Here is a 13,257-nt window from a genome sequence, read left to right as displayed (position 1 = left end):
CGGTTATTCCATAACGGTCAACCAACTCGTGATGGCGTCCGTAAAATTTACGAAAGGATGATTTCAACTTCACCATTTGGAACTCTTGGTTTAATAGCTTCCTTGTGAGCAGCAAACCTCTATCAAGAAAATCATGATAGGAAATGCAAGCACGGGAATATCGTGTGAATTGGGAGATATATACTCCGTATGCAGATGCTGCTGGAATGTTGCTACTAAGAAATGGAAAGTTCACAATTGGAAAGCTGAAATCATCTCTTTTGTCGTAAAGTTTTGTTTTCAACCGACCCTCATTGTCAATTTCTAGAGTGTACTATCTCTTTTTTGTCCGAAGTGTAAATGCTAGCTTATTTTACCTAGCTTAATTGAATCCTTATATTTGACAGCAATACAACAAAAAAACCAAAATGATCTGGGTTTCAGTATGCTTAGTATATATCTAAGATAGTTGCATAGTTTGATGAAATTCCAAGTTGATTTGAAAAAATTCTGAAATCATTTAAAATGTACTATCTCTATTTTTCCAAACTGCAAATCCTAGCTTTTTTTACCTAGATTAATTTAATTTTTTAAAATTTGACAGCAATACAACAAAAAACAAAATGACATGAGATTCATTAAGCTAAATATATATCTAAGATAGCTGCATAGTTTGATGAAAATCCAAGTTGATTTGAAAAAGTTATTAAAAAAATTAAAATGTACTCTCTCTATTTTGTCCGAATTGCAAATCCTAGCTTTTTTACCAAGATTAATTTAATTCTTAAATTTGACAGCAATAAACCAGTCAAAACTAAATTTGAAGGTCAAAACTAGTCGAGACATGTCGAGCCTTGGTCAAGACCATTTCAGATTACACCAAGATCATCAAGTATTGATTCAGACTAACTAAGGAAAGTCGAGACCTAGTCGAGTACACCAAGTGCTACTTTTGGTCTAGATTAATATTTTCGGAATGGGCGTGACTTTGATATTCCGATAGATGGCGCAACATTGATATCACAAATGTCAGCTCAATTTCATGTCATTTTCATCAACACAGAATAGGGTTGATGTCCACTACGAAACTTTGTGTCCACTACGAAACGGTTTTGTCAACTATGAAACTCATCAATTGTCTACTACGTTACATGAGTTGTACTGAAAAACTGTCTAATCTTTATCGATAAAAAATGGTTCTCCAATTCTTTCTAGTATATAAAGTAAAACAAATTGTAATGTCTATAGGAGACTTAAAGTGCAATTTGATGTCGTTTAGAAGCAGTTTCGTGGTTGACAATTGTCCCCTACAAAACAGTACTTAAGATTGCACTTTTTATTTACAAACAGGTCTATAATGGAGGTATTCAAAATAAATCTGAAGTTGATTTTCAATTTTTTTTTTGGTCTGAAATTCACACTTTTATTGAAAAACGCCCTGATACTGTATCACGGTTTTTAAAAGCATTGCATACATCAATGTTTATCTTACCTCCTGTACATTTCCAGGAATATAATTGGTTAAAAGCGTCCGCGTGCAAACCGTGTATATTTGATATTAGGGTAGTAGAGAGGCGGGGCCTATCTCATAAACGATTAGCAGTGGAGCTACGTCCCTTTATATTCCATATAAACTAAGAAGGGGGCGGGGCTTATTTCATACACTGTTAGTAATGGTGTTATGTCCCTTTATAAAAACAAAAAAAGTACTGAGAAAAAAAACTTAAAAGTTCCAACAGACGAAGATATTGATAATTACGATTGTAATAAATTCATAAAACACATTTAAACCTTACAAGTCGTTATTGTTGGCATCTGTTTTTGTAGGATCAATGGAAGTATGTTTTTACTGCAAACAGTAATGAAGACTTGCTCATTTGAGAATCGTTAGTCTTAATTTCACACGTTAAGATCGTCGGTAAGATAAATTCGTTACACAGTGTGCTAGTGACGTAGTACGGTATATATGGGTCCAGTCAACTCCATATGGGGATTCGAGATTCGCTCTCACCCCATATGGAATTTACTGACCCCATATATACCATATTAGGTCACTAGCACACTATGTAACTAATAATATGTGTAATGGTGAATCTGCAGAGGTACAAGTTCGCAATTATTGCAGTTATTCCAGCTGTTAATTAACGTTTGTACCAGTGCACGTTTAGTGATATACGTTAACCTAGTACGAGTTTGTAATATTATGAATGGACTTGCTATCCAGGGAGGAACAATATTCATCGGTCCTTCAGTACGAAAGTAATGAGACACAGATCATTTGAATGTTAACTTCTACGGAGATCAGGGGTGAGGTCTGACTGACCTCCCCATATTTAATGTAAATGACCCCAATCTTTACCCTAAGTCCATGATGTCACTCCATATGAAGTTTTGGTATAAAATGACATGTGCTTATACAACAGTTGGTCAAGCATTCGTGGGCTTTACACTGGTTGAACAATTTATATGTTTTCTTTAAAATAAGCAAGAAATGAAATTTTTTATAGGCCCAGAAATATTCAAAAGATAATTAAAGTGAATTCGATTAACATAGATTCATTTTTTTCATCAATAAAATTTTACAATAAACAAGAAATAACTGTAACAGAATGCTGTAACGAGGTCTTCCAGACAAAGCTGCCATAATTCGTAATTCCTATGGTCGCCTGACTTTGGGTAAAGTCTAATACTTAATGGTTCGGTGTAGATAAACATGATCAAGTGATATGCATACATTTGTATGTGACGCCTACGAGATTGACCTGTATGTCATTCAAATCTTTTTGAAATGATGAACAGAAATACATATGGTTTAGGAGTGGGTATCTCATTTATCCCATGTACAAGTTCTAAAACAGGAGGGGGTTCGGAGAGCCAATGTTATTTTGTTCCATTCATGAATATACAACGGTATGTGGTTTAGGGCGGGGATCTCGACCGTTTACAAGTTCTCAAAGAGGAGGGGTGGGGTGACTCAAATGACGTCCCCTTTATTTGATTTGATTTGTAATAATGTCCAATACATGAATATATATATGGTTAAGGGTAGTCATATCGACCGTTTACAAGTTCTCAAACACGAGTGGGTTGGAGACCCAATGTTAAATTGTCCCATTCATGAATATATGTGGTTTAGGGTGGTGATAACGACTGTTGGCAAGTTCTCAAACAGGCGGGGTGACCCAAATAACTACCCCATTATCTTATTTAAATTGTAAAATTATCCCATACATGAATGTATATGGTTTAGGGGCGGGGATTTCGATGTTTTCAAGTCCTCAAACAGGAGGGGTTCGGTGACCACAGGGACTCCCTCTATAGTTTATTTTTTGGTTCTATACAAGAATATATACGGTTTAGGGTTTGGGATTGCGATAAAAGCAAATTTTCAAATTGAAGGTGGAAGAGATAACCCCAGTTGACTCACCTTATTTTTTTTATTTGTTTTACTGTCTTCATCTCATTACCGAAGACTACGTGTGTCTACCACTTACGGTTTTTGAGTAGCAGCCATTTGAAAATAAAATCCCAAAGGGTTCTACAGTTAATTCGTGCCATTTTAAGACCCCAAAAATACCCCTAAATAGTCCCAAATGAACAAACGAAATATTGATGGATCATCTAGTTAGTCGTACATTGTATGAAATCCTACGTAAATCTAACAAGCGGTCCGAGTTGTCATCTTATACGGTCCGACTTGTCTTTGGGATGAGTTGTTCCGCATTTCTTAAAACATCGACCTGATTGGTCAACGTTTTGTTTATGCACAAAATAACAACAAGGTCAGAAATAAACGGAATAATTTGATAATAGAAAGGAATTTAGATGTGCATAAATTTAATTGAAATTAATTAAATAATCACACTCTTCTTAAACTTAAAGAATATCGTGATTAACAATACTTTTGTTTAATCGGACTATATAAATTATCATCAGCTATAGGATGCTAGCATCAGGAAGCTTTTAAAACTGCCTACATTTGATCGTCATCTGCAAAGTCTGGATAAAAATTGTTTTTAAGTCTTGTTTATTTTTTTTTGTCCCCCCCTTTTTCAGGGTTGTTGATTGCCATTAATGCAGTACATTTCAAACAATTTGCTTGTACGTAAATCAGTTCTGATAATGCTTTTTTTCAAAATCGAGATTGTTCATATGAGACAATAGACAGCAATATTATTTTAGAGTACCATGCAATAGTTTCTCTTTAAGATAATAAAAAATGACCTCACCATTGAAAACTGATAATGTTTGTACATGAAGTCAATTTTTAAGTTATCCTACAGGAGTAAATATAAACTATGTATTGATTGATTAATTATTGTTTGCTTTACGCCACATTAGCACAAAGCGGCAAAGAGCTTATTGGAATATTTTTACAAATTAAAGTATATTTCAAAAATCAGACAACAGGTCTTTCAATAAACTAAGATTCTTGACTGAGACAAATAAAGATAACGTGATAAAAAATAAAATAGTGTTAAATATAACATGACATTTTGATATTTTATAACATTTTTAAAAATATTCCAACTTCTTTTTAGAATGAAAAATATTTTGAATTGGAACACTATTAAATAATTCATACATATTATTGACATTGAAATACTTCCTGCGAATATCAGCAAAGACAAGACATTTGATTAATTAATGTTTAATAGTATACTTGCAGGTTAACATTGTGGTTCATCTTCATTTTTCAAAAGATATTCGTGATAAATATAAGAAATGAAATACTAGAGATACCGAATGCCCAGGAAAATTCGAAACTAAAAGTCACTAATCCAATTAGTTTAATTTAAACATATTTATTTATAGTGGATTGGGAAACAAGTTTTGCAACGTAAATTAATCCCTTTTCACTTTGCGGGTGCGAGTGCTGCCTTGTAGCGGCATTAGCCTACTCTTTTTCGAAATCTACAAGGGTGTCTTTAACGTGCAAGAGATATGACTCTCTCTTAACACGGGTCAGCCATGTATCGCCCCCCTTCCGACGGACTATCATCGTTTCCTAATCCAATTGCAAATGCATTTAAGATAGATAGGGGGAAATATTCATATGAAATATAAATAATTAAACCTGTTAACTCAGAATACATTTTTAATACAAATTACAGCCCTATCTGTGCAAAATAATCAATAATATTGACTGTATCAATTAATTGTACAAGTAATTTTACTTTTTTTACTCGGAAAATTTCACAGATATAATTATTAGTAGATTTCACAGTTTGTATAAAAAAAACTTAAACCAAACCTGACAATATTTACACTTGAGAATGACAATGAAATGGCGGTATCACAAATAAAAAAAAAAAAAAATTTCAACTTAGAATTAAGAGAATCAGTGTTTCTTTCTTCTTTCGATGTACTGCACTATTGCGAAAATACTTTCTAATTTCATGATGGTTTGTTTATAACCGAATATAGGACTTCATCCTCCCAAATTGACCATATCTAAATGTGTTTCTTGAAATTATATGACGATATTATAAATCAATAATTCTTAGATGATTTGCATATCTCTAAATACTTGAACGGGATTGGTAAATTAAATTTTCCCCCTTGGTTTACACTTCGATAAACCGTTGTTTCCAAAACTATTTTCATAATCTTCAGTGATCTATTCCTGCGCAATACACATGTATAAAGGGATCCCGAGATTTTCAGCAAAATTAATATTGATTTTCAAAAAACATTACATTAGACTTCTTTCTATTTTGATAATGCATATATAACAGAAAAAATATTGCATAAAATGGTCAAAAGCCCTCGACAAACAACACGAGCTAAAAATTATTTGATAAAATACTGTAATCTCCGAAACAGCGGTTGCGTCTTCTATACTACGCTACGCTGACTTTAAAATGAAAGTTTTGCGAAACAACGTCACCATTGTTCGAAAAAAACTGTTGTATTACCTCATCAATTGAATTTAACAATTTAAAATCACAAAAAACTTCGTATCTAAGAAAATATTTCATAACCTACCACGAGGTGTAAAAGAAAACCTGTAGATAGAAAGATTACTTTTAAAATGAATTGCCTACTGAGTTGAATTAAAGAAATTGATGAAATATTCTGAAAGGGGTGCAACAACGATTAGTGGCATATGTTTTTTTTCCCTTAATTAGCCGACTACGCAAATAGTTTTCAAACGTGTAACATCTTTTCTCTGTTGTTTATACTTTGTCACTTAATAATCGATTTTTTTATTGCATCAGCAAATTGAGAATGTCTTTTGCAAATAAAAAGGCAAAATATATCTACACGAAAAGTAAATATACAATGAACACCTATGTGTTGATGAAAGTAGTACTATAAGTTTCAATGAATATTTCTGATTACATTATTTTTTGGTGTAGATAAACATGATATAGTGATATGCATATGTGACGCCTGCGAAATTGACCCTGTATGTCATTCAAATTTTTTTTTGAAGTAACGAACAGAAATAAATATTGTGTAGGAGTGGGTATCTCAACCATTTACTAGTTCTAAAAACAGAGGAGGTTGGGAGACCCCATATTATATTGTCCCATATAATATATGTGGTTTAGGGCGGGGACCTCGACCGTTTGCAAGTTCTCAAACAGGAGGGGTAGGGTGACCCACATGATGGCCCCTATATTTTTTTCGATTTGTTAAATTGTCCAATACATGAATATATAGAGTTTAGGGTAGAGATATCGACTGTTTACGAGTTCTTAAACATGAGTGGGTTAGGTTACCCCAGGGACTCTCCCTATAGTTTATTTTATTTTTTATTTTGTTCCATACACGAATATATACGGTTCAGGGGTGGGAACTTCGATAAAAGCAATTTTTCAAATTGAAGGGGGAAGGGATAACCCCAATGGACTCACCCTATATTTTTCATTTGTTTTATTGTCCTCATCTCATAACTGAAGAGTCCGTGTATCAATCACACACTATCTTCGAGTAATAGTTATTTGAAAATAAAATCCCATAGGGTTCTACAGTTAACCCTGCCAACTTTAGGCCCCTCAAAATACCCCTTAACTGTCCCGCATGTACAAACGAAAGCTCCTCTAGTTAGTCGTACATTTTATGAAATCCTAATAAAATCAAACAAGAGGTCTGAGTTGTCATCTTAGACGGTCCGAGTTGTCATCTTAGACGGTCCGACTTGTCTCTGGGACGAGTTGTTCTGCATTGCTTAAAACATTGACCTGATTGGTCAACGTTTTGTTCATGCATAAAATAACAACAAGGTCAGAGATAAACAAAATTTGATAATAGAAAGGTATTTAAATGTGCATACATTTAATTGAAATCAACCAATCAAATGAAATATTAGAAGATTTCACAGTTTGTATAAAACAAACAGGTACCAAAGCTGACAATATTTACAATTTATTATGACAATGATATGGCGGTATCACAAATCAGAAAACAAATTTCAACTGAGAATTTAGAGAATCAGTACTTCTTTCTTCTTTTGGTGTACTACACTATCGCGAAAAATACTTTCGTATGTCAAAGTGGTTTGTTTATAATCGAATATAGAACTTCATCCTCCCAATATGACGATATTCAAATTTGTTTCTTGAAATTATATGACGATATCATAAATCAGTAATTAATCCAACCAAAGACGAATAGTAAAATGAAAGCAATGTTTGTATCAATTTTTGTCTCTCAGTTGAATTTTACATGCACATTGGATACCTTTGTTGTGATTGTCAAAAGCCCTCGGCAAAAAACATGAGCTAACAATTATTTGATAAAATACTGCAATCTCCGAAACAGCGGTTACGTCTTATTTACTACGGTACATTGACTTTAAAAATGTTTGGCGAAGCAACGTCACCACTGTTTTGATGTTCGAAAATACTGAAGTATTACCTCAGTTATTGAATTTAACAATTTCAAATCACAAGAACTTTGTATCTAAGAAAATATTTCAAAACTTACCACGAGGTGTAATAGAAGACCTGTAGATAGAAAGATAACTTTTAAAATGAATTGCCTATTGATATATCAAGATGAATATATTCTGCAAGGTGTGCAACAACGATTAGTGGCATATGTTGCTTTTTTTCCTAACTTAGCTGACTACGCAAATAATTTATGAATATGTAACATCTTTCCTCTGTTGTTTATACTTTTTGACTTAATGATCGATTTTGTAATTTGTAATTAGAAAATAAAGAATGTCTCTTTCAAATAAAAAGGCAAAATATATCTACACGAAATATACAAAAAAAAACACCTACATATATGTAAATGAAAGTAGTACTATACGTTTCAATGAATATTTCTGATAACATATTCACTGATATTTCTTTTTTAAAAAAATGGTTAAAATATCTTTTTAACATTTCAAAATGTAAAAAATAACATTTTGCAAGAATTTTCGTTATTTATCTGTAAAAGAGTGACGAAAGATACCAGAGGGACAGTCAAAATCACAAATCGAAAATAAATTGAAAACGCCTAGATGAAAATGAAAAACAGACAAGCAATAGAACACATGACACAACATAAAAAGGTAACCTCATTACGACACTCTTACACATGACTCATCAGTGGAGCTCGAATCAGAATACTGATGGAAAAAGATGAGTATCATTGATAACAAAATTGTTCTATCGAATCCTCGATTTATTAAGTAAATGTTCCCGTGAAAATTACAAAAAGATAAAAACAAAATGCATTTATAGAAAAGAGTGGGACCGTTTGTTTATTTATAAATATAATAGCATGTTAACTTTTTGATTATACCTCTTCATCTTTTATATGAGCTTTTGACTTTACATATTTTGGCCACGAACATCACTGAAGAGACATGTATTTTCGAAATTCGCATCTGGTGCAGAAAAATTGGTACCGTTAATGTTATTATAGATAGACGCAGGTGACGTTTTACTAATTGTGTGGTCGATTTATTTTAAAGAGAGTGCTTATTAGAGTATAATGATACGTGTTCAAAAAATAAACGTGTAAGTATGTACAAAATTCATTCACCTTATCTCTTACAAATATTTCAAATAGTTTGTCCCGATCTTTATACAGGGTGTTATTCTCGAAATCTATGATCTGTCTTTTATTATTCATTTAATGTGTTGTTCTTACATTAAGAAAAATTGTACTTCTCTGAATCTGTAATATGTTTTTCTTTGATCAGTTAATGTGTCATCCTTGCATTTATAATGGGTGTGCTTTTTAAATCTGAATCTGTGTTTCTTTGTTCATGTAGGATGTTGCCCTTGCATTTATAAAGGTATGTCCATTCAGATGTAAATCAGACATTGTATGGATCTGTTGAGTCGAGCCCTTTTCAACGGAAGTTTATAGTTTATTTATATGTTGCACGGTTACACCATTGTCCAAGGCAAATTGAGGGTTGGACACCTGGAAAAATGTTTAACCCTGTCATATTATGTATATGCCTGTCCCCAGTCAGGAGTCTGTTATTTGTTGCTGTATCATTGTTATGTACATAAATACGGGCGTTAGTGTCTCGTTTTAATTGTTATACTTTTTAGAATAAATTCTGCTCATTGATGAAGGTTGTACTGTGACATATATTTTTAACTCCTATGTCATTTGCTATCTTGTGGAAAATTGTCTGAATGGCAAAAATACCACATTTAATTTGCAGTTGTAGCAAAAGTTGCTGTAACATTATTTAATTATATTATGTTTAACATTGTTTAACATTTAATATATTAGACATTTTAGAGAAAATTAAAAATACATCTATGATACTGACAAGGTGGGCGAAATTGATTTGTGACACACTCTGCTTTCCTATGTTAATTTAATTGATTATGCAATTTCTACACTTTTTAATGATGCAAATGTTACGTCTATAATATTTTATTCCAACATTTTATTTACCGATTGATTTATAGTTATATTATGCTTACGTCTGTGGAATGTCACATGGTTCTTTCAAAGAGGACGTGCAATATAAATGTATACATGAAAGGTTCCTTGATACAGGAATTAGGCCCCTATATTTTTTTCGATTTGTTATATTGTCCAATACATGAATATATAGAGTTTAGGGTAGAGATATCGACTGTTTACGAGTTCTTAAACATGAGTGGGTTAGGTTACCCCAGGGACTCTCCCTATAGTTTATTTTATATTTTATTTTGTTCCATACACGAATATATACGGTTCAGGGGTGGGAACTTCGATAAAAGCAATTTTTCAAATTGAAGGGGAAAGGGATAACCCCAATGGACTCACCCTATATTTTTCATTTGTTTTATTGTCCTCATCTCATAACTGAAGAGTCCGTGTATCAATCACACACTAACTTCGAGTAATAGTTATTTGAAAATAAAATCCCATAGGGTTCTACAGTTAACCCTGCCAACTTTAGGCCCCTCAAAATACCCCTTAACTGTCCCGCATGTACAAACAAAAGCTCCTCTAGTTAGTCGTACATTTTATGAAATCCTAATAAAATCAAACAAGAGGTCTGAGTTGTCATCTTAGACGGTCCGAGTTGTCATCTTAGACGGTCCGACTTGTCTCTGGGACGAGTTGTTCTGCATTGCTTAAAACATTGACCTGATTGGTCAACGTTTTGATCATGCATAAAATAACAACAAGGTCAGAGATAAACAAAATTTGATAATCGAAAGGTATTTAAATGTGCATACATTTAATTGAAATCAATCAATCAAATGAAATATTAGAAGATTTCACAGTTTGTATAAAACAAACAGGTACCAAAGCTGACAATATTTACAATTTATTATGACAATGATATGGCGGTATCACAAATCAGAAAACAAATTTCAACTGAGAATTTAGAGAATCAGTACTTCTTTCTTCTTTTGGTGTACTACACTATCGCGAAAAACACTTTCGTATGTCAAAGTGGTTTGTTTATAATCGAATATAGAACTTCATCCTCCCAATATGACGATATTCAAATTTGTTTCTTGAAATTATATGACGATATCATAAATCAGTAATTAATCCAACCAAAGACGAATAGTAAAATGAAAGCAATGTTTGTATCAATTTTTGTCTCTCAGTTGAATTTTACATGCACATTGGATACCTTTGTTGTGATTGTCAAAAGCCCTCGGCAAAAAACATGAGCTAACAATTATTTGATAAAATACTGCAATCTCCGAAACAGCGGTTACGTCTTATTTACTACGGTACATTGACTTTAAAAATGTTTGGCGAAGCAACGTCACCACTGTTTTGATGTTCGAAAATACTGAAGCATTACCTCAGTTATTGAATTTAACAATTTCAAATCACAGGAACTTTGTATCTAAGAAAATATTTCAAAACTTACCACGAGGTGTAATAGAAGACCTGTAGATAGAAAGATAACTTTTAAAATGAATTGCCTATTGATATATCAAGATGAATATATTCTGCAAGGTGTGCAACAACGATTAGTGGCATATGTTGCCTTTTTTCCTAACTTAGCTGACTACGCAAATAATTTATGAATATGTAACATCTTTCCTCTGTTGTTTATACTTTTTGACTTAATGATCGATTTTGTAATTTGTAATTAGAAAATAAAGAATGTCTCTTTCAAATAAAAAGGCAAAATATATCTACACGAAATATACAAAAAAAAAACACCTACATATATGTAAATGAAAGTAGTACTATACGTTTCAATGAATATTTCTGATAACATATTCACTGATATTTCTTTTTTAAAAAAATGGTTAAAATATCTTTTTAACATTTCAAAATGTAAAAAATAACATTTTGCAAGAATTTTCGTTATCTATCTGTAAAAGAGTGACGAAAGATACCAGAGGGACAGTCAAAATCACAAATCGAAAATAAATTGAAAACGCCTAGATGAAAATGAAAAAAAGACAAACAGACAAGCAATAGAACACATGACACAACATAAAAAGGTAACCTCATTACGACACTCTTACACATGACTCATCAGTGGAGCACGAATCAGAATACTGATGGAAAAAGATGAGTATCATTGATAACAAAATTGTTCTATCGAATCCTCGATTTATTAAGTAAATGTTCCCGTGAAAATTACAGAAAGATAAAAACAAAATGCATTTATAGAAAAGAGTGGGACCGTTTGTTTATTTATAAATATAATAGCATGTTAACTTTTGGATTATACCTCTTCATCTTTTATATGAGCTTTTGACTTTACATATTTTGGCCACGAACATCACTGAAGGGACATGTATTGTCGAAATGCGCATCTGGTGCAGAAAAATTGGTACCGTTAATGTTATTATAGATAGATGCAGGTGATGTTTTACTAATTGTGTGGTCGATTTATTTTAAAGAGAGTGCTTATTAGAGTATAATGATACGTGTTCAAAAAATAAACGTGTAAGTATGTACAAAATTCATTCACCTTATCTCTTACAAATATTTCAAATAGTTTGTCCCGATCTTTATACAGGGTGTTATTCTCGAAATCTATGATCTGTCTTTTATTATTCATTTAATGTGTTGTCCTTACATTAAGAAAAATTGTACTTCTCTGAATCTGTAATATGTTTTTCTTTGATCAGTTAATGTGTCATCCTTGCATTTATAATGGGTGTGCTTTTTAAATCTGAATCTGTGTTTCTTTGTTCATGTAGGATGTTGCCCTTGCATTTATAAAGGTATGTCCATTCAGATGTAAATCAGACATTGTATGGATCTGTTGAGTCGAGCCCTTTTCAACGGAAGTTTATAGTTTATTTATATGTTGCACGGTTACACCATTGTCCAAGGCAAATTGAGGGTTGGACACCTGGAAAAATGTTTAACCCTGTCATATTATGTATATGCCTGTCCCCAGTCAGGAGTCTGTTATTTGTTGCTGTATCATTGTTATGTACATAAATACGGGCGTTAGTGTCTCGTTTTAATTGTTATACTTTTTAGAATAAATTCTGCTCATTGATGAAGGTTGTACTGTGACATATATTTTTAACTCCTATGTCATTTGCTATCTTGTGGAAAATTGTCTCAATGGCAAAAATACCACATTTAATTTGCAGTTGTAGCAAAAGTTGCTGTAACATTATTTAATTATATTATGTTTAACATTGTTTAACATTTAATATATTAGAAATTTTAGAGAAAATTAAAAATACATCTATGATACTGACAAGGTGGGCGAAATTGATTTGTGACACACTCTGCTTTCCTATGTTAATTTAATTGATTATGCAATTTCTACACTTTTTAATGATGCAAATGTTACGTCTATAATATTTTATTCCAACATTTTATTTACCGATTGATTTATAGTTATATTATGCTTACGTCTGTGGAATGTCACAT

The 13,257-nt window shown here is 32.3% G+C and overlaps 1 protein-coding gene across 2 annotated transcripts in view; it reads right to left on the bottom strand.

Annotated features, from left to right (window-relative positions):
• LOC139497953 (MAM domain-containing glycosylphosphatidylinositol anchor protein 2-like) overlaps positions 1–7,992 on the bottom strand; it is a 31,229-nt gene extending 23,237 nt beyond the window's left edge. Inside the window, exon 1 of one of the 2 annotated variants that reach the window (XM_071286205.1) lies at positions 7,915–7,992. The gene's annotated coding sequence lies outside the window, so the exon portion shown is untranslated. Of the gene's footprint in view, positions 1–5,967; positions 6,030–7,914 lie in introns of those variants that run through there. The other variant, XM_071286206.1, reaches the window with a different exon arrangement.
• Positions 7,993–13,257: the final 5,265 nt, after the last annotated feature.

Source organism: Mytilus edulis, chromosome 12, assembly GCF_963676685.1.
Source record: "Mytilus edulis chromosome 12, xbMytEdul2.2, whole genome shotgun sequence".
Classification (NCBI taxonomy): domain Eukaryota; kingdom Metazoa; phylum Mollusca; class Bivalvia; order Mytilida; family Mytilidae; genus Mytilus; species Mytilus edulis.
This window is presented reverse-complemented; position numbering and strand designations above follow the sequence as displayed.